At 43.4% G+C, this 23,843-nt stretch overlaps 1 protein-coding gene across 1 annotated transcript in view; it reads left to right on the top strand.

Moving 5' to 3' along the window:
• The window catches only part of LOC126992673 (cytochrome P450 2L1-like), a gene marked incomplete at its 3' end in the record, with an annotated part of 136,790 nt that overhangs the window by 41,123 nt on the left and 71,824 nt on the right, over positions 1–23,843 (top strand).

The raw sequence follows: 23,843 nt of genomic DNA, 5'->3' as shown, positions 1-23,843 counted from the left end.
ACTGTGTTCACTAGGTTTGCGCGGAAAGTGGATTATCTAGTGTTTTGTGTGGACTTAGAAATTAACGTAGCTTGGCGCGCCTGATTCACGTAGTCCTATTATCACAGCACAGTAAAGTATCCTAATAATAGAAGGAGAAGAAAACACAAAAGCAATATAAAAAACACAAAAGCAATATAAAACCGTGTAGCACTGGGTTGGCGTGAAAGAATGTTGAATTTAGTGCAGATGTGGGAAGCTTAATACACTTGTCCTAGGAGTAACTGTGGATCACTATCTAACTAAGTAAATACTAAATCAGAACACTTAGCGGTCTGTAGTAGGAGGCAGGGTAATCCTCCTGGTTTTGTAGTCCTCCAGTACAGCAGCAGTTCACAGAAGCACAGAACGCCTCACACCGCGAAAGCAGAGGAAAACAGAGGAAAGAGCGAGTTGGCACCACACAGCAGCGGGGCAAAGTCACGTGTGAACCTCATATTAGCCTATCTCCGTGTTTGTGCTAATCCCGCAACTATCATTTTTTTTGTCTGCAGTATGTTAACGTGTGAAACGATTTTTTTATTGTGTGTGTGTGTTTGAGAGAGAGAGAGAGAGAGAGAGAGAGAGAGAGAGAGAGAGAGAGAGAGAGAGATTTTGAAGTTCTGAGGGGAAAATTGAGATGATTTTCAATAAGCCTGCTGCTGGTGGCACAGTACACTATATTTTGAAATGTAACTCAACTGTTAGAGAGCTGTTCCACAAGCATCATGACAAGATAAAACTAGAATGGGGAGTGTATACTGTGAGAGATATATACCATTCAATCATATATTATCATTGTCAAAGATATGGCCATCTTAAGGCCAACTGTACTGCCAAGACCAAAGGAGAAGCCCCAAAATGTTTCAAATGTGCCGGGGATCATAAATCCAAGGAGTGCGCCATGGCTGAGAAGAAATGCATAAATTGTGTGAGGTACAGGCAGCCTGAAATCAACCACACAGCGAATGACCAGTGTTGTGTAGTTCTACAGACTGAAATTGAGAGAATTCGTAACATAACCGATCATGGCTGTTAACTGGTGTCTGAGACTCGAAGATAAATTTAGTATTAGATGTTCAGTGAGTTGGAAATAGGCGTTGGACATTAGATTGTGCATTCCGTGCGCTGCCCATGATGCGGGTTCGATTCCGCCGCTAACCACATGGGATTTTTCAGTCACCGCTAAGTGGCCTAAGACTACCCACATACTGTCCTGAAGACCACCTATCAACCCGGACTCTAGAAGAAGCTGTGCAGCGCAAGTGATATCAAGAATGAGCTCCGGGGACCAGCACTATAAACAATTGCCTGCGCCATGACGGGCTCGGGCCGACCATCAGGCCAGAATATAATAGCCTACCGGTGCTATAGGCCACATGTAAAAATAAATAAAGAAAGAAATAAAGAAAATATCAGATTAATGGAAAATGAAATAATGGATATTTGTGATACTGTAAAAAGGGAAGGTATTGTGATTAGCACGAACCAAAACGTGGCCAAGTGACTATAATGATGCCATGTTTATTAAAAGGACATCAGTAGGCTATCCATGAAAGCAATTAAGACTCACTCACTACGATGTTGTGAATAAGTGCATATCGAGGATTATTATTGAGGCTAACATCATAATTGTTGACGGCCCCTGCGAAGCGCTGCACTGACAGTGGAGCGGGGCCTGAAACCTCATCAACGGTAAACGGTAAACGGTAAAAAGATAATAAATGAGTATAATCATATAATATATAATATAATCTATCCCTTGATAGAGAGAGCCCCCGACAACCTAAGATTTGGACGCCATTATTGGCCCTGTTTTCGCCGCGCTTTTCAAACGCTAGCACATGCTCTCTTTTCGTATTTCTTTTTCACAGCACACTTGTGTCAGACCTGCACATTTTCTTCTAACATCCAGTTGGGAGCCAGCACCCAACGAGCTCTGGGAAAATGAATAAGAGACAGTTTGTCTACATCAACAGGTATCGCCAACCCACCATTACGCCCTTATACTTTACCATAATTTGGTCACTAGGCGTTGGACTGTGCCGTAGGAAGGTGACAGGAGATTATTATTAGCCTTACGATCAGCTACTGTCCCAGTAACCCACGTAGCCTGTGATATAGGATCGTCAAGGCGAGCTACTGACGACCTTGAGAGGCGGCAGCGCTCAGCTAGAGGGTAATGAGAGACTTGAAACAGGTCTGGGTGCTTCTCTTTGAGTGTTACTGCTGTGATGGATGGATTTAACAATACCTATCGCTGTAAAACAGTATCAGCAGCAGTTTGGGAAGTATTTCTATTACCTATATATCCTGTCATTGCCTGATCCTTGCCTGCAGGGAGTGACGCTGCCTCCTGAATGTCATGAGCCTTGATATACTTGTCATGGGGCCACGTGGTGACACACTACCCAAGCTCCATCAATGCAAAGGCACTTTGCTTCCTTTCCGTTACCTGCTTGCAGTAAACTTTAGCATATGAAGAGAAAATGAGTGTAAACTAATTATCTGGGGGTGGAGGGGGCCCTAATTCCATTACTCGCCGTGCTGCTCTTTAACACACACACACACACACACACACACAATAGGATGTAGTTGTTGCAATAAGTGTTCTGTGCGATTCCAATGTATTGTGAAGATAAGCCATCAATGATTATAGTTCAACAACATTAAATTTAATTTAAATACTTATTGTTGATTAAAAAATAATACAGTAAAATACTAAGGCCATGTAAACGTGTTTCATTTTGCTTGAGAGTCAAAATAACTAGATTTAGAGAATACTGTAGGAAAATGTCTTCAGCATATTATGAAGACATTAATACCCATGAATATGAGGACTATGCAACCTTATACATTAGGCTATTAAATAAAGGTGGACTTATAACCCAACCTAGAGGAGTTTCTAGCTGAAGACCCTTCACATGAGCAAATAGTAACCTAACCTATCACCGATGAAATAGTAATATTTCCCCGCAATTTAAAATCTCAGAAACGAGTAATAATAATGGAAACGGTTACCAGAGTGATGATTAGCAAATACAATCTAAACAAATAATGTGTTAACTTTTAGAGTGAGTTGGGTGTGATTCAAGAGTTTTACCAAGACAGGTATGGCTCACCAAAAGCTAGCTTCTATTCATCTAAACTCTTGTAACACGTCCAATCTATTAAAATGTGGCCTTGATGAGACTGAAATATCCATTGTGAGTCTGTAATAACAGCTAGAGCCCTGTGGGAGAGATCACATCCAATAATTTTGACCATAAGGGCCGCCACGAACAGCTTCCCTCATCAGCTTCGATGTCGATCTAGACCTGAGGTGAACGATTGTTTCTGTCCTTGTAGTTGTGCCTCTCTCACAATAATTTCCATAGACAGGCTATGACAGCAAGACACACACAATGGCAGTGTGTGTGTCTTGATGTCATAACCGATGGTTTTCTCCCAAGACGACTGACTGTTAGCACTAGGGGTGGGCAGGTACCAGTACCAGTACCGGTACTAACGGTACCAGCTATACGGTACGGTACCGGTACCAGACTGCTCGGTATCGGTACCAATACTAGCCAGTCGCTCATGGTGTCCCTCATTTCTTCCTCACACGAGTGAGGCTGAGACTGAGTGCCTGAGTGGATATCTCGGTGATATGGATATTCTCTCTCTCTCTCTCTCTCTCTCTCTCTCTCTCTCTCTCTCTCTCTCTCTCTCTCCACTGAATGAAGTGAATATTTATTTTTCGATAGAAATTAGCATATATGTTGTTAATATGGATGGACTCATAGTCTAATAACGATAATTAAATATATATATATATATATATATATATATATATATATATATATATATATATATATATATATATATATATATTAGCAAAACTATAAAAAAGAATCGGACATGAAGAATTATCTAATAGATAAGTTAATAAAATAATGGAGCCGAACGGGAGGATAGAAATATCAGGCAGGACAAAATGGCGGGAAGACGGACAGGCAGCGACTCGCACAGCCGGGCCTAACACCACACAGCCAAGCATGGCGGGCAAGCGTGTCCCTATAAGCGCCGGCACTGGGAACCCAAACGCTACTGATGGTACCGTTAGTCTTCCGACACTTGAGCGGGGCCCAGTACCGATAGTGTCATATGAGCGCTCGGCACTGAGCAGTACCGATTAATGATTCCACTCGGTACCCGTTACCGGTACCGGGTGTCGAATAAAATCGATTCTATGCGGCACCCGGTACCGGTACCGGATGCCGAGTGGAATCATTACAAATCGGTACTGCTCAGTGCCGAGTGCTCATATGACACTATCGGTACTGGGCGCCGTTCAAATTCTCGGAAGATTAACCGTTTGGATTCCCAGTGCCGGTGTTGTGTCATGCGACGTCCGGCTATAATAAGACATCCCATCCTGATCTGCGCATGCGCGGAACCTAATGTTTACAAACACAGAGTGTTGATATCGTCGTTTGTCACAGGCAAGATGGCGGCAAGACACCATGGCAGCTTTTTTGACATACAAGGGGTGTAGGTTACCTCATTTATCACATTTACTGACATACAAGGGGCGTAGGTTGTCTCATTTATCACATTTACTGACATACAAGGGGTGTAGGTTACCTCATTTATTACATTTACTGACATATAAAGGGTGTAGGTCATCTAATTTATCACTTTAAAAAAAAGATAAAGAATAAACTTAGGTGGGACGTTTCATGATAGGCAGCCAACAAAAGACACGGTACCGTGTCATAGTTCATCCACCCTCTGTTTGTAAACAAAGCCCGCGCATGCGCAGATCAGGATGGGCTATCTTATTATAGCGGTGTCTCATGACACCACACCGGCGCTTATAGGGACACGCTCGCCCGCCATGCTTGGCTGTATGGTGTTGGGCCCGGTTGTGCGAGTCGCTGCCTGTTCGTCTTCCCGCCATTTTGTCCTGCCTGATGTTTCCATCCTACCGTTCGGCTCCATTATTTTATTAACTTATCTATTAGATCATTCTTCATGTCCGATTCTTTTTTTATAGTTTTGCTAATATATATACTGTTATCATTACTGGACTATATGAGTCCATCCATAGTAACTTTATATATGCTAATCTCTATGGAAAAAATAAACATTCACTTCATTCAGTGAACAGAGAGAGAGAGAGAGAGAGAGAGAGAGAGAGAGAGAGAGAGAGAGAGAGAGAGATTTATATAGATTGACAAAGAAAACCAGACCACGCAGACCCCATGGTCCAAACTAAATAGGTGGTGTGTCCTTAAACCTAATTTATTCTACATTAATTAGATGGCTCCAAAACAATTTTACATTCGTGAAACGAAGAGAGAGAGAGAGAGAGAGAGAGAGTTTTCTTTACAGAAAATTTAATTAGGACGTCAGACGTCATTAAAATAAAATAAAATACTCTGCGGTACCGGTACTGGTACCGGTACTAACGGTACCTGCGTTTTCGGTACCGGTATCCCGGTACTCATATTAACGGTACATGCCCATCCCTACTATCTAGGGGTGGGCAGGTACCGGTACCAGTACCGGCACTAACGGTACCAGTTAAACGGTACGGTACCGGTACCAGATTGCTCGGATTTGATTATTGGATAATTCTTCATGTCCGATTCTTTTTTTTTTAGGTTGCTAATATATATTGTTATTGTTATTAGACTATGATCAAGTACATCCATAATAACTACGTATACATGCTATTTTTTATCGAAAAAATAAATATTCACTTCATTCAGAGAGAGAGAGAGAGAGAGAGAGAGAGAGAGAGAGAGAGAGAGAGAGAGAGAGATTTACATAGATTTACATAGAATATCAGACCACACAGACCCCATGGTCCAGACTACTATACATTTCAGCGGCGGACAAACGCTGTTTTTCGCAAATATCTCCTAAACGAATCATTGGATCAGTATGATATTTCAACACACTGCCTTTAACACCCGGACCTAATTTATGGCTAATATACCATGTTGCAATATGTGTTATGTTAGGAGCTTACTGAGTGATATTAAGCCTAATCCAGTCATCATATCTAAGGTGTTAAACAGAATCGGACGAGTGTGGGGTACTCCTCTAGCCCCTCCACCAACGCCCCGAACAACCCAAAGACCACTCCTTCCCTACTCCAATATCGCAGTATCCCCCTCCTGGTTGCCCTCTTCACCCCCCTACTCACACCATCCCCCTTCCCCAGCCCGAGGCTATGACTTAAGCAGAGACAGGGTATAACTCATTGACTTCCGAGGCGCACCCATTAGCAGCAATGTTGTCCCTTTGCCCCCGTGGATGCAGGACAGCGTTTGTTCTTCGTCTTGCCACGTTGTACAAACGTGAAAGCACCCATGGAACTGTACCATGCTCTTAGTTAATAATCATACTATCTATACATATACACGTACATAACATTCTAATATATAATACAGTGATGGGAGAAATAGGGAGGGACACAAGAGTGATGAGGGAGGCGAGAAGTTAGGGGGAGAAGAGGAGGGATAACGAGAGCGAGAAGTGGGAGTAGTTGTGGCTAGGAATAGTTTGGGAGGGTGCTGGGGGGGGGGGCACACTTTCCTTCGAATGCGTCAACATGACTCGTCGGGTTTGTGTTATTTTTCACAAGTAAACTCGTCACATAAGACATATAGTAATGTGGTAGGTTAGCCATAAATTAGGTCCGGGTATTATAGGTAGTGTGCTGAAATATCATACTGATCCAAAGATTCGTTTAGGAGATATTTGCGAAAAACAGCGTTTGTCTGCCGCTGAAATGTATAGTAGGTGGTCTGTCCTTAAACCTAAGTGATTTTACATTAACCAGATGGCTCCAAAACGTTGCTTTTCTACTCTAGTTAATATTAAGTTCAAGGAAGTGACGGTCGAGCTTGTTTTTAAAGGAGTCAATCGTGTTACACTGGACCACTGATGGTGGGAGCTTATTCCATTCTCGCACTACAACGTTGGTGAAGAAAAATTTGGTGCAGTCTGAATTTACTTGTCTACATTTGAGTTTTGTGCCATTGTTCCTCGTTCGCAAAGTGTCATCGATCATAAACAATTTTGAGCTGTCTACATTCGTGAAACCATTAAGTATTTTAAAACATTCGATCAGTTTTCCTCGGAGGCGACGTTTCTCAAGAGAGAACATGTTAAGGGTGGAAAGCCTTTCTTCGTAGGATTTGTTGCACAAGGAAGGGATCATTTTTGTTGCTCGACGCTGAACACCTTCTAGTTTAGCAATGTCCTTTGCATGGTGGGGAGACCAAAACTGTACCGCATATTCCAAGTGTGGTCTGACTAAACTATTAGAGCGGAAGTATTACATCTTTATTTTTGAATAAAAAGTTTCTTTTAATGAAGCCCAACATTCTGTTCGCTTTATTTGCTGCATCGATGCATTGATGTGAGAATTTGAGGTTTGATGCTATTTTAATCCCCAGGTCCTTAACGCATTGAACACTTGTGAGTTTAACGCCGCGTATTTCGTAATCGAACTTCTTATTTTTTGTTCCAACTTGAAGGACCTGGCACTTGTCTACGTTAAAGGGCATCTCCCATTTATCCGAGCAAGCTGAAATTTTGTGCAAATCCTCTTGGAGGCTTTGCCTGTCTTCGTCAGTGAGAACCGAGTTACCAATCTTTGTGTCGTCTGCAAATTTACTAATGCGATTATTGAGTCCAACATCCGCGTCGTTGATGTAAATAATGAAGAGCACTGGGCCAAGAACCGAGTCCTGAGGGACGCCACTAGTGACCGGCGCCCACTCTGAGTTAAATCCGTCAATCACTACTCTTTGTTGTCTGTTGCTCAACCAATTCGCGATCCATTGGTGTACTTGACCGTCAATGCCTATTTGCTTTAATTTATAAAGTAATTTATGATGTGGGACTTTATCAAACGCTTTCTGGAAATCAAGATAGACTACGTCCACTGATTTGGTTACGTCATGAATTGAGAAGAGATCGTTATAAAAGGTCAGTAGGTTTGACAGGCAGGATCTTTTGTTACGGAAGCCATGTTGTGAATCCCCAATTAATGAGTGGCTTTCGAGGTAACTCACAATTTTGTCTCTAATTATGCTCTCGAATAGCTTACCTACAATTGAAGTTAGACTAATTGGTCGGTAGTTACCTGGTATTTTTTTGTCTCCTTTCTTAAAAATCGGTGTCACGTTAGCCTTTTTCCAATCCGAAAGGACGATGCCTTGTCGCAAGGACATATTGAATACGGTAGTGAGGGAGGAGACTATTTCGCTCTTTGTTTCTTTAAGCAGTATAGGATATACTTTGTCGGGTCCGGGACTTTTATTTGTTTTAAGTGAATGGAGAGCTTTAAGGACTTCATCGGTTGTTATTTCAAAATTAGGCAATGCATGCTCGAGATTTACAATAGTACTGGTGTTGTTGGTAGCGAGAGGAAGACTGTTAGTATTAAACACCAGAGAGAGAGAGAGAGAGAGAGAGAGAGTATACAACAGAAGAAACATCCTAATTAAGGGCAGAAATAAATGAAAGGAAAATGTCCACTGTGTGTGTGTGTATGGGAGAGTGTGTGTGTAATTCACCTCTTGGTCTGCTGCGGGTCTCTCTCGACACAGCCAGCCGTTCCCCTACGGAAAAGCACAGAGCTCATAGTACCGATCTTTGGGTAGGACTGCGACCACTCACACACAACACACCGCGACAACGAGGTCACAACTCTTTGCCTGACGTCGCGTACCAACTCACTGCTAGGTGAACAGGGGCTACACGTGAAAGAAGATAAACCCAACTTATCTTCACCCGGCCGGGGAATCAAACCCCGGTCCTTGTGGTTGTGAGGCAAACGTTATATCCACTGAGCTACCGGGCCGTGTGTGTGTCACACGTACACACACACACACACACACACACACACATACAGTGGACTTTTTTTATCTCATTTATTTCTGCCCTTAATTAGGGTGTTTTTCTGTCTCTCTCTCTCTCTCTCTCTCTCTCTCTCTCTCTCTCTCTCTCTCTCTCTCTCTGAATGAAGTGAATATTTTTTCGAAAAAAAATAGCATGTAGGCTATACGTAGTTATTATGGATGTCCTCATAGTCTAATAACAATAACAATATATATTAGCATCCTAAGAAAAAGGAATTGGATATGAAGAATTCTACAATAAATAAATCCAATAATAAAATAATGGAGACGGGAGCTATGATGGAAACGAAAAGCAGGGTAAAATGGTGGGAACTTGGGAAGACGGTCAGCGAGGCAGTGATTCAGCAGCCAGCACAACATTCAAGGCTAAATTTGTCTCCACAGGGCCCATACCGCATGGCGACTGGCGAGGCCGCGCGCCGCCGAGCGTCACTAGGATCCAACCGGTACCGGCGCTAATGACAATGATCAGTGGCGAGTGACCATGAGTCTTCTCGGCACTGGGTACCGGTACCAAGTGCCCACTAAATCGATGTTCCTCGGCACTTGGTACCGGTACCGAGTGCCGACTGAATCGAGTCTTCTCGGCACTTAGTACCGGTACCGAGTGCCGACTGAATCGATTATTCTCGGCACTTGGTACCGGTACCCAGTGCCGAGAAGACTCATGATCACTCGGCACTGACCATTGCCACTAGTGCCGGTACCGGTTGGATCTTAGTGACGCTCGGCGGCGCGCGGCCTCGCCAGTCGCCATGCGGTATGGGCCCTGTGGAGACAAATTAAGCCTTGAATGTTGTGCTGCCTGCTGAGTCACTGCCTCGCTGACCGTCTTCCCAAGTTCCCACCATTTTGTCTTGCTTTTCGTTTCCAGCATGGATAATCATGTTCGATTCCTTTTTTTTTAGGATGCTAATATATATTGCTATTGTTATTAGACTATGAGTACATGCATAATAACTACGTATACATGCTATTTTTTTCGAAAAAATATTCACTTCATTCAGGAGAGAGAGAGAGAGAGAGAGAGAGAGAGAGAGAGAGAGAGAGAGAGAGAGAGAGTTTTCTTTACAGAAAATTTATTTAGGAATTTCATTAGACGTCATTAAGAAAAAAAAATACTCCTTTGGGTACTAGTACCGGTACCGGTACTAACGGTACCCTGGTTTTCGGTACCGGCACTACCGATACTCAAATCAACGGTAACTGCCCATCCCTAGTTAGCACAACTCTGTCTTCTCACCGGTCTTGCAGTTAATTTATAAACTTGCTAACTGCATGCCTCCCTACCTCCCGCGGCCCCGCTGCACACGACTTTCTTCTCATACTCATCTCTGTATTATCCAAATCCCTTACGCACGAGTTAACTCTTTTATCCCTCACGCTAGTAAACTCTGGAACAATCTTCTTTCATATGTATTTCCTCCTGCCTACGACTTAACTCTTTCAAAAGGAGGGCATCAGGACACCTCTACTCCCGAAATTGACCCCTCTTTCGGCCACCTCTTTGAATTCTTTTTGGGAGCGGCGAGTAGCGGGCTTTTTATTCATTATTGTTTCCTTTTTTTGTGCCCTTGGTGCTGTCTCTTTTGTTGTAATATATATATATATATATATATATATATATATATATATATATATATATATATATATATATATATATTTTTTTTTACGTCGTTGCCTGTTGCGCCGGTAGGCATCTTCCTGGTGGGGCCTGATGGTCGGCCCAAGGCTTCTTCCAGGCGGGGCCTGATGGTCGGCCCAGCCCGTTCTGGCGTAGGCGAGTGTTTATAGTGGTGCCATCTTGCATTGGCTCATGCTGCCCCCTGGAACTCGTTCTTGATTCGCTTGGACGGCTTCCTCTAGAGTCCGGGTTGATGGGTGGTCTTCAGGACAGCATGTGGGTAGTTTTAAGCCACTCGGCGGTGACTGAAAAATCCGAGTGGTAGCGTGGGGATTCGAACCCGCGTCGTCCATCACGCGGTGAATGTGGGCCCAGTACACCAGTTCGGCCATCACCTATCTATCTATCTATATATATATATATATATATATATATATATATATATATATATATATATATATATATATATATATTTTAAGTATACGTATATGTCTGTGTGTGTGTGTGTGGGGGTATATATATATATATATATATATATATATATATATATATATATATATATATATATATAGATATATATATATATATAGATATATATATATATATATATATATATATATATATATATATATTTAGGGTCGGCGGTGGCCGAAGTGGTAGCGTACTGGACCCACATTCGCCGCGTGATGGACGACGCGGGTTCGAATCCTCACGCTACCACTCAGATTTTTCAGTCACCGCCGAGTGGGCTTAAAACTACCCACATGCTGTCCTGAAGACCACCCATCAACCCGGACTCTAGAGGAAGCCGTCCAAGCGAATCAAGAACGAGTTCCGGGGGCAGCATGAGCCAACGCAAGATGGCGCCACTATAACACACTGTGCTGCGCCAGAACGGGCTGGGCCGATCATCAGGCCCACCTGAAGAAGCCTTGGCCGACCATCAGGCCCCACCTGGAAGAAGCCTGGGCCGACCATCAGGCGTATATATATATATATATATATATATATATATATATATATATATATATATATATATATATATATATATATATATATATATATATATATATATATATATATATATATATATATATATATATATATATATATATATATATATATATATATATATATATATATATATATATATATATATATATATATATATATATATATATATATATATATATATATATATATATATATATATATATATATATATATATATATATATATATATATATATATATATAGTTTTTTTCCACTTTTTGGAGTTCGGTTTTACAATAGTGTGGAAAAGTTGTGGAAGTGCATAAAAACGATGTGTGCAAAATTTTAGACTCCTAGGTTGATTCCTTCATGATTCGAGGGTCGTTTGAAAATTTAAAAAATAGGAAAAAATAGCATATATTTGAAAAATTCCCCAAAAATCCATTTAACATTCTCAGAGGTCAAAATAAGTAAAAATCATCATAAAAACGTCTTTAGAATATATGTTCCAGGTTTCAAAGCTCTATCTTATCATCTTCATTATTCGAGGGTCATAAGAAAATTTCATAAATATGAGGAAAAAGCATATATTTGAAAATTTGCCCAAAATAAAATTTTAGGTACTTAGGGGTCGCAATAGGTAAAAACCATCATTAAAACATCTCTAGAATATGTGTTTCAAATATTAGAGCTCTAGCTTATCACCTTCATGGTTCTATAGTCACTCTTAAAATGACTAACTTTCGTAAAATTACTATAATTGCATCATATTTTATTACTGAATAGCATTATGTTTTTCACAAAAAAATGTTTTTCGTGCAATTTGCATAAATTAGGGTCATTGTTAGTTACCTTTGGCTTGTGGTTCCGGGTAGAAAATGGTACACCTCTTAGTTTATTTATATATTGTGATAGTATCACACAATACAAAAAATAATCCAGAACTCACCACGAGGAGGTGGGTGTACGTCGAGTTCCGCCCCACCCATCCCATCCGCCCTACCATATGAATGAGGCCATTTATTAGAATGAATAATCTTTCTTGGTTTCGAACCTGGGAAGTCTTTTCCTCCCTTCTAATTTACTTCGTATTAGTCCGTCTCTTGCTTCCATCCCCACAACAATGGAAGAAGCATCTGTCACCATTTTGATGCATCTCTCCACTGCCTGGGTGTTGTTGCAGAATGACGTTAGGGGAGGTAAGTCGGCTGATCCCCTCTGAATGTCAGTGAGAAGATCAGTCGACAGATGCTTTGTCACAGGAGGTTCCGCCAGTTGGGTTGTTTGCCAATTGATCATAAAATGATACTCTTGGGCATCGAACATCAATTTGGGCAGTTTAAATTGCCTCAAAGAGGTTTGTCCTGCTGTTCTAGCTTTTATTATCCTACTGATTCCCAGTTTTCGGATGACATCATTCGTATCGTATATCATGGCAAGCAAAAGATTCTCGCTGTGTGCAAAATAGGAGTTGTTTTGGATGACTTTGTTCACAATCGTGCGGTATTTCTCTGGAAGAAACTGAGACTTGAGAATCAGTTGGTGTAAATGTTTGGCTCCCTGATCTGCGGAAGGGTTACACTTAATTTGGAACCAAACAGGAATGTAGACTTTCATGATGTACTGCACCAATATTTTCAGTGTCTCAGAGGGCGCAACTGTTGAAATATAAAGTCTTAGAATCCTGTTGGCAGTTGTCAACCATCTAGCATGATTTATTTTTCCAGGGTTCATTTTGGCCAAGTTTTGTGGACAAATACCACTCGAGACAGCCGAATAAATCATGAGAAGGTACTTTTGATCGGTACTCAAGATGCCTTTGTCAACTATTATGTTTTCACTCTGTATTGGTTCAAATTCTATAACTTCATTCTTCTCACAGTCAGCCAATTGTTTGCCTATTGTGCCGGTGAAAGTGCTTGGTCCTGTAGTTTTCCCATCTATTGCGTGAATAAGATGTCTTAGAGGAAGCTCGTTTGCGTGCAATAAACACACAAACCAATGCACTGGTCTTCCGAGTTTCTCTTCAATCAGCCTTATGACTCCCCCTTTCATTCCAGTGTTAACTGCTGTTCCGTCGCAGCCTATTGCTACAACTTTGATGTATCCACTTCTTTAGAAGAAAAGAAATCCATTATAGTTGATGCAATGCATTTTGAAGTGCCCGTATCAGGTGTGAAATGACCAATATAGTGAGCTCCTGGTTCTTGAATCAACGAAATGTGTTCTTCTGTCACAAGTTGTAAGTGACCCGATGCATCTTTCACCTTAGTCGAATCCTTTCTCCCGTCAAAATAAATGCTTTCTAAGGGTTCTTCAACGAGTAAATTTTCTTGCAATTCTTGTCGAACTCTTTTCCTGGCTCTCCTTATCTTGTGTCTGTCAATAATAATGCCTTCATCTTTCTCGCCAACCACATTAGCTCCTTGTAAAACAACACTTGCAATGGTAGCAGCAGCACGGTCTGACACACCAGTATTATCAGAGTATGGCCAAGGATTTCAATTCCAATGCTGAATTGGTCTCTGTTCTCTCAATACGTCTCTTGGTGCTAGAACTCGGTTCATAATCAGATGAGCTGCTGTCAGAGGAAGATTGAGAAGAAGAATCGGGTAAGGCTTGATCTTCAACTCCGATGCTGCTTTGAGAAGCAGGAATTCCCCTCGATGTGCTTGCTTGACTCCTCATAAGTTTCTTTCTCATTCTGTTTGACTCTTGTACATCAACTGAGCCTATAGCCATTTTTCTTTCTGATCTTTGGTCCAGCAAAAATGGTTGTTCTTTGAGCGGTACTTTCTTCTCCTTCCGACATGAACATTTAGAGAACGAAACACACTTGCATGCGCTGATATCAAACAAATGATGTGACTTCTGCTTGAAGTCATTTAGTTTCTTATTGAATGTTTCCTTTTTTATACTAGTTGATGACTGAGTTTTCAAAATATTAACATATTTGCCATGATAGTCTTTCAGCATTGCAATCACTCTGTCTGGTGTAACTGATGGTATAGATGCTTTCTGCCACACTTGTAAAAGATAGGTGGCAACACTTTTGAAAGAGGCATGCAAGGGCGGGTTGTAGGATGTTGTTTTCAGCTGGAATTTTACAAACAAGAAATGCTTCATTACTTGTTCGTAAGTTGGTAAATTGCTCCCACTATGTTCTTTGGGCTCTCCAAATACTGGGCAAAGTGTTGACTGCCTCGTAGAAGCCATGGTTGATGTAAATAGGGTCTGTATCAGCCAGCAAGTAACGAGAGCAGCACACTCACGTCGCCATGAAGTCTGATAAGACACTGCCAGTCGCCAGAGGCACTAGGCTGGGAGTGAGGGGTCTCCCCCTACCCGCTTCCACCGTTCATTTCCTGCTCTCTGTAGCATGAAAATAAAGAGTAGTAAGGAGTAGAGGGAAAAAGGATTGTTCCCTAAATGGATCATATTCAGTATTCTTAAGTAAAACATATGCTGATTCTTTATTTGAACATTATGGAAATATCATAAATATGGAAAAATTAAGCTTTATTGGAGAGACCCTCGAATAATGAAGATGATAGGCTAGAGCTCTAAAATTTGAAACATATATTCTAGAGATGTTTTAATGATGGTTTTTACCTATTGCGACCCCTAAGTACCTAAAATTTTATTTTGGGCAAATTTTCAAATATATGCTTTTTCCTCATATTTATGAAATTTTCTTATGACCCTCGAATAATGAAGATGATAAGATAGAGCTTTGAAACCTGGAACATATATTCTAAAGACGTTTTTATGATGATTTTTACTTATTTTGACCTCTGAGAATGTTAAATGGATTTTTGGGGAATTTTTCAAATATATGCTATTTTTTCCTATTTTTTAAATTTTCAAACGACCCTCGAATCATGAAGGAATCAACCTAGGAGTCTAAAATTTTGCACACATCGTTTTTATGCACTTCCACAACTTTTCCACACTATTGTAAAACCGAACTCCAAAAAGTTGAAAAAACGCTCCACCCTAATATATATATATATATATATATATATATATATATATATATATATATATATATATATATATATATATATATATATATATATATATATATATATATATATATATATATATATATATATATATATATATATATATATATATATATATATATATATATATATATATATATATATATATATATATATATATATATATATATATATATATATATATATATATATATATATATATATATATATATATATATATATATATATATATATATATATATATATATATATATATATATATATATATATATATATGTGTATATAAGTTAAACCTTCGATACAACGGACCAGCTCATAACGGATTACTGATATACCTTACAAGGTCAAAAGGTCATAAATGAACAGGGACCGACCAATAAAAGTTTTTGAACCAACCGCGCCCGTTAACTTTCTGTTAACCACCTCACTATGCTCCCTTTGTATGCTGTCCCATCCTTCTGTTACTCTAGTCTTTTTCAGCCCTCCTGATGAACTATTTTCCTCGTTCCTTGGTTATCATTCAAATGAACGTATTTACACCAAAAGGGTCGTATGCATCAATCCAGGGGACCTAAATGTTATGGAAAATAGCTAAATGTTTTTGAGTGTCGGTACTGACACAGCTTAACGGGTCGCCCGTTACGCAGGTTAGGTTATATATATATATATATATATATATATATATATATATATATATATATATATATATATATATATATATATATATATATATATATATATATATATATATATATATATATATATATATATATATATGTATATATATATATATATATATATATATATATATATATATATATATATATATATATCTATATATCTATATATTGGTATATGTCTCTCTCTCTCTCTCTCTCTCTCTCTCTGGTTTGTTTTTAAATTCATTCGGCACGCGGTGTGGGGCCGTGGAAATATGAAGCACAAGATGTGACAGGGTGGTGGCTGGGAGGACCCATTACGCAGGCCGCTGTTGCGAGAAATACCTCCTCGCAAAAAATAAGTCGCTCTACTGTCCACCCCGCTCGAGCACTGGGGAAAACACAGCAGGAAACACATTATTTTGTCTAGTTTTCTTCTAGTTTGTCCGCTTATGATCTATGTGAGCGGTGAGTGAAATATAGAAACAGCAGGATAGTTGAACCTCTCTCTGCAGGCTATTTTGCTGCTTTTTGTTTAGGGCATAGGAAACAGCTCAAGGGCAAAAAAAAAAAAGAAACTATAATGAAAAAGAGCCCGCTAATCACTGCTCCTATAAAAAAGAGTTCAGAGGAGTGGCGGAATGAGAGGTCAATTTCAGGAGGAGAGGTGTCCTGATACTCTCCTCTTGGAAGAGTTTAAGTCATAGGCAGGAGGAAATACAGATGAAGGAAGATTGTTCCGGAGTTTACCAGCGTGAGGGATGAAAGAGTGAAAATACTGGTTAAATCTTGCGTAAGGGATTTGGACAGTATAGGGATGATATTGGGTAGACAGTCGTGTGCAGCGGGGCCGCGGGAGGGAGGAAGGCATGATTGATTGATTGATTGATTTGGGATTTCCTTCGTGGCGCCGCAACATCTTGGGTCATATGGCGCCGGAGTGCGTAATAAAATGGAAAGCAAATTAGTAAAATAATCTTAGTTTAGAAAAATCTATCCATGGACCAAAGTATGTTGAGGGGTATTAAAAAGTGTTCTAAAATGGTCCATTAGAATAACTTCAGCGTTTAAAAGACTACAGGAGATGGAGAACGCCCACCTCCCGCAAATACCCCATGACGTCATATCCCGGGGTGAGCACCTTTTCCCCCAGCATTAGGGAGAGGGAAAAATTTCCATCTACATGACACCGGGAGAGGTACTGCTCACGCAGGTCCTGCAGACTGGGGCACTCGACCAGCAAGTGCCGGACAGTCATGGGGACCAAGCAGTCGTCGCAGTAAGGCTGCACACCCCGAGACATGAGGAAGCCTTGTGTGTAGCGTGTGTGACCCGTCCTCAGGCGGGCCAGAACGGTTTCCGTTTTGCGACACTTGATGTGGGAGTAAGACCACGGACGTCTTGCCCTGGTCGTGACTTCCCCCATCTTGGTGGTGGCAGTCATATCCTCCCATCTGGCCTGGCACACGCTATCAGCGGTGGCTCGGATGTTAGGGTACAAGTCTTTGCAGGAAGTGGGCGAAGGTGAGGTGCAGCAGCAGGGACAGGCCGGGTAGCCGCCGCCTTGGCCAGCCGATCGGCCTGCTCGTTCCCTGAACCCCTACATGGGCCGGGACCCAGCAAAGGCCACCCGACTACCTCGACGGTTTAATAAGTAAAGCCATTCTAAAATCGATAAAATAAGGATGACAGTAATCACGGGCCGCTATAGCAGCCAGTGCGCTACGAGAGTCGCTATAAACAGTAAAGGAGTTCTGAGGGAGACTAAACATAATTTTGAGAGCTAGTAAGATAGCGGAAGTTTCAGCCGTAAAGACTGACGCCACTCTAGGAAGGCTAACGCCCCGGCAGAAGGTGGGAAAGACGACACTGAAGCCTGCTCCAGTGTCCGACTTAGACCCATCCGTATAGACGGGAACAGAGCCCTCGTGAGACGAGAAGTGCTCTAAAATAAGGACTGTGCTGCGTAACAGGGGAGGGAGCTCTTTTGGTCCGTTATAGGTCTACACACTTCTACGCTGGGAAACTGCCAATAGCCCACCCTCGGGATGCGGTGGGGACAAACAGTGAATGGAGGAACTGCCCAGGCTGCCATAAGTGACTGCACCCTATATCCAAAAGGTTTAGGGAAACTCGGCCGAGCGTCATACACGCGAGCGAGAATCTTGGGAGGCGGTAACACAAGGCACAGAATCTGGAAGGCGGAGAGTCCGATACCAGCATCTCAGCATTAAAGACCTCCGGCGCAGGTCCAAGGAATGCATGCCGGCATCCACTAACATACTAGCAATCGGACATGACCTAAAGGCTCCTGTTGCAAGACGGACCCCAGCATGATGCACAGAGTCCAACATACGGAGACGAGCATCCGACGCAGATGAATATATCTCGCACCCATACTCCAGTTTCGGAAGTATAAGTGATCTGTGCAACATGAGGAGGGTCTGGCGATCCGCACCCCAAGAGGTATGGGCTAAAACTCTAAGGAGGTTAATTGCCTTCAAACAAGTTGCCTTGATATACCGGAGGTGAGGGACCCAGGTCAGCCTTGCATCGAATATCAGCCCAAGAAATCGGGTCTCCTCCACACATGAGATTCTGCGACCGTAGAAGTATAGGTCTGGGTCCGGGTGGACTCCATGAATACGGCAGAAGTGCATGGCCACAGTCTTAGTTTGGGAGAACCGAAAACCTTGAGTTTCAGCCCACGTGGATATCCTGTTAAGTGCCAGCTGTAATTTTCGTTCTATCAGTGACATCCTGGATCCAGAGACTGAGATGGACAGGTCATCGACATACAAACTCCCTCGGACTCCTTCTGGTAGTACACTAATAACGCTGTTGATGGCCACGGCGAAGAGAGTAACACTGAGAATACTCCTTGTGGCACACCATCTTCTAAAGAAGAGCATCAGAGTGCATGTCTCCAACCCTCACCCTCAAGAAACGATTCGATAAAAACTGTTTGATAAAAATCGGGAGCCGGCCACGAAGACCAAACTCATGGAGGGAAAGTAAGATGCCATGACGCCAGGCAGTGTCATACGCTTTTTCCAAATCAAAGAACACTGTAACTTGGTGTTGGTTGGAGGCGAAGGCCTCACATATAGATGACTCCAAAGATAGAAGGGCGTCTGAGGTGGATCGCATTTTGCGAAAACCATATTGTACTTGTGATAAAATATTCCCTTTCTCTAAGTACCACATGAGCCGCCCATTCACCATCTTCTCCATAACCTTGCAAAGGCATGAAGTGAGTGATATGGGACGGTAATTTGTTGCCTGCCGGTGGTCCTTTCCAGGCTTAGGGATTGCAATAATAACGGCAACGCTCCAGGAAGACGGATAATCACCGGTATACCAAATTCTATTAAAAAGAGACAATAAAAACATAAGTGATTCGTCAGGAATATGACGTAAGAAGGAGTATGGGATGTCATCGGGACCTGGTGACGAGTCATGGCATTGGTTTAGAGCTGAACGGAGTTCAAGACTAGAAAAAGGGGCATTATACGACTCGCCGTTATTAGAAGCAAAACTGAGGCCAGCAGACTCCAAGCGCCGACGATGGCGTCCCGAAGGAGATGTAGTGTCTTTCCTAGATACATTTGTAAAATGTTGGGCAAGGACTTGAGCAACTGCAATAGGTTCGGCCACGTTCCTGCCTGCTTCTGACAGGACAGGAGGGGAAGGGACGGTATATTTCCCAGAGATTTTCCTCACTCGTTTCCATACCTGCGCTAGGGACGTCTCCTTGTTTAGGGTGGATAGGTATGCCTTCCACGAAGCACGACGGGCCTCTTTAAGGACCCGTCGGGCATGGGCACGCGCCCGTTTGAAGGCTTCTAAATAATGTGGATCTCCACGATGTCGGCAGAGGCGTGAGAAAGCGGCTCGTTTTGCCTTCACATAAGCGGCGCACTCAGGGGTCCACCAAGGCATGGGACGTCTGGGAAAGTGACCAGACGTCTTTGGAACTGCTAATATGGCTGCCGAGTGTAGTAAGGTAGTAAAATATGCCACCGCTTCGCCAGTGCTGCTGAAGTCATCTAAAGACCGTGCAGTGGAACTTAGCTGTTTGAAGAGTTGCCAGTCTGCTTTATCTATACGCCAGCGTGGGAGGCGAGTGCGTGGTTCGCCCTTGGCTGACGATAAAACAATAGGGAAGTGGTCACTTCCATGCAAGTTCGGTAAAACCTTCCAGTTGAAATCTAAAATAATATTAAAAAAACACAAATACACATCTATAGCCGTAAAAATAACCTTTTGGCTATGGAAGTGCTTCATATCTCCATAATTTAGAACTCACATTTCCTCATCTTCTCCACAGATGCCAGCATCACGCCTCGAGGGTTAGTGGTGCAGTCTCCCCACAGTGGATGACGGCCATTCACATCGCCTAGTAAGAGGAAAGGGCAGGAAGATCAGCGATCAAGTTATCAAGATCCTCCTCTCTACATGAGCGCTTGGAGGAAGGTATAAGCTGCAAACTGTGTACTGTCGTGGGAGAAAGAGCTGGATGCTGACCGCCTGGAAGGAGCTGACAACCTTACGCGTGATAAAGTGATATCACGGCTGACCAGTCTGGCACAGCCGCCACGATTCCCTAGTTCTTGTAGAGGATAAGAATATAAAATATGGTAACCAGGAGGCCCAAAAGGAGTACTTTCTCCTACCATGGTCTCCTGAATGCAAATGCATACTGGGGAATAACGGGCTATAAGACTGAGCAACTCTTCCCAATTGGCACGCAGACCACGGCAGTTCCACTGCACGATATTGAAGATGATTACTTAGTGAGGTGCTTTGGGGCTCTTCCGGAGAGGAATCGCCCTGCACCTACTGGGTACCTTTAAAGGGGCCATCACCCTTCATTAAAGGACCCTTGGTCCGAGCTGTAGCTGGTTGCGATACCATATGTACCGCAGACCGATTGGCAGGCTGGGGGCATTCAACTACCCTCCTGCCCGCGACTGCTGCCGGCGTCTTCCCTCTCCCGCCTCTCCCAACCGTCCGCCACTCTGAGGTAGCAGCAGAGGAGGAGGAAGCAGAGGAGGTCCCCGGAAGACTCTCCGGAGGTTGAGGCAACGGGCGCCGGCAGCGACGCACCGCAAGCCTGAGCACCAGCAGACTCCGGCCCACAGACAGCCGGAGCAGCTGGCGCAGGGGCGGCGGCAGCAGCCGATGCCCGGGGTACCTCCGGCGATCCTACAACTGGCGCCGGGTTTGCCGCTTGGTAGGGGGAGTCTCATCGAGAGACTCCTCACTGCGTGAACGTTTCTGTTGTTGTGGCTCTGTTCGGAGCGGGACACGATTTGGTGTGATTTCAGGTAAAGGCGTCGACACAGAAACGACGGGAGCTGCAGGGCACGACATATCCTGGGAGGTTTTGAGACGGCGTTGAGCGTGTGACTGGAGAACTGAGGCATAGGTTCTACCAGGACTAGACAGCCTGGTAAGGGCGAGTCGCTTTGCCTCTACAAAAGACAATTTCTCTTTATTTCGAATGGTAAGCACCTCTCTCTCAAATCTAAGGCGATCACACTCTTTCGATGAAGCTGGATGGGGCTCGGCACAGTGGTAGCACCGAACAGGGCCCGGGCACTCCTCACCATGGTCATCCCTACCGCAGGTGACGCATACTTTAGGGAGACCATTCTGCAGGCGGCGGCATGTCCGAGTCACATGTCCATATAACTGGCAATGGAAACAACGTCTGGGGTTTGGGACATATGGTTTCACGTGGAGGTTTAACCATGCCAATTTTACAGTTCTAGGGAGCTCTAGCCGATTAAAAGTTATGAATAGTGTGGGTGTGGGTGTCAGTGCTCCTTCTTCTTTCTTGTGGACACGCCTCACCGCAACAACGTCATACTCCTCGAGTTCCTTAACCAGGCGCTCCTGCGAGTAACGAAGGTGGTCTCTTGAAAATACCACGCCGCGCGATTGGTTCATGGTAGCATGGGAGGCACATGATACTGCAGCCCCGGGAACTGAGGTGAGGGCACGGAGTCTTTCACTCTCTTCAGGAGAAGAGACTTCCACAAGAAGGCTGCCATCTCCCTGCGGAAGCATCTTCGGCTCTCTGCCGCAAGTCTTGACAAGTTCACGGTGGACTTCGAAAATGTCGAGATCATTAACAGATCGACCATCTAGGGACTTTACGGTGATGTATTTGTCATAGGATACAGATTCAAATAGACCGGGCAGGACCTCAACTTGAGAACTCTGCGAGACTGGCACATTCTTTGGTCCCTGCTTCCGGCTCTTGGTCCGGGAGCCACCGGGTCTGGGGATTAAGAAAGAAGAGGCAGATGCAACGTTATTGCCACTCGGAGCCTGAAACGTATCAATGTTGGCGATGAGTGAATGCCGAGAAGAGGTTTCCTGGGAAGGTAGTAGTTAAGGTAGGGATGTAGGCCGAGGTAAATTCGGGGATTTAGATGCCATAAAAGGTGACAATTATTTCACTTCCCCACCCCCCCACCCACCACGGAGCCCAACATGGGGAGGCTAATGCTGGAGCAACAGCTCACAGCAGCCTCAGGGGTAGTGGGGGAAGTATACGTGGCAGCTGCCTGGTGTGAGGCGACAGCCGCGGGACCATTGCGGTGCCCACCAGACAACAGCCACTTGACCCTAGCCAACGCATGACCAGCCGATTGATAGAGCGGGGCCACACAAGACCACCCGTCTTACCCCAACCCTCCCGCCAAAGGAGCGTGTTGTCCACCGGAGGGAACTACACACTGCCCCGCGGTGGACTCAACTCCCAGACGAGAGGGCGCGGGGAGTGTACGGGACGCCACGCACGGCAAACACGTGGGGAGGCTCAGCCATGCCCTTGATGGTAGTCGGGCAGGCACATACGTCACCACTGGTAAGCCTCCATTACCAGTAGTGACGGGGGAGTGTTTAGTCCACTCTGGCCGACAAACAGCAAGCCCTACAGAGGTGGACGGACCACCTAAGTAGGTGGTGCTGCCGACCAGGCTTCAAGCCCCGCTACCACGGCAAGGAACTCCCCTCAGCGGGGAGGAAGGCATGAAGGTAGCAAGTTCAGATGAGCAGTCAACGTAAAAACATCGATAGAATATAGAAAGAGAGACAACATGGCGGCGGAAATTAAGAGGTAGGAGATTATCAGTAAGAGGAGGAGATGCATACTCCATACGAGGGCGGACAAGACATCTGTATATGGATTACAACTGTGTGGGGAAAATAACTGACGTAGACGATACAGAACGCCCAACCTCGAGGAAGCTGATTTAGATAGAAGAAATGTGAAGTTTCCAGTTAAGATTTTGAGGTAAGGATAGACCAAGGATGTTTAGTGTAGACAAAGGTGACAGCTGAGTGTTGTCGAAGAATAGGGGAAAGGAGTTTGGAAGATTGTGTCGAGTTGATAGGTGGAAAAATTGAGTTTTTTGAGGTTCTGAAGGACACAAGGCTCCTTCTGCCACAGTCAGAAATAATAGCAAGGTCAGAGGTTAAGCGTTCTGCAGTCTCCAGTCTAGAGTCTTGTAATTCCTGTTGAGAGGGTCTTCTGTCAAAAAAATAAATAAAAAATGCAAAGTAGAATCGTCGGCATATGAGTGGA

The sequence above is a fragment of the Eriocheir sinensis genome, chromosome 7 (assembly GCF_024679095.1).
Source record: "Eriocheir sinensis breed Jianghai 21 chromosome 7, ASM2467909v1, whole genome shotgun sequence".
Taxonomy (NCBI): domain Eukaryota; kingdom Metazoa; phylum Arthropoda; class Malacostraca; order Decapoda; family Varunidae; genus Eriocheir; species Eriocheir sinensis.
The sequence above is the reverse complement of the archived record's forward strand: the minus strand, read 5'-3'. Positions and strand labels throughout refer to the sequence as shown.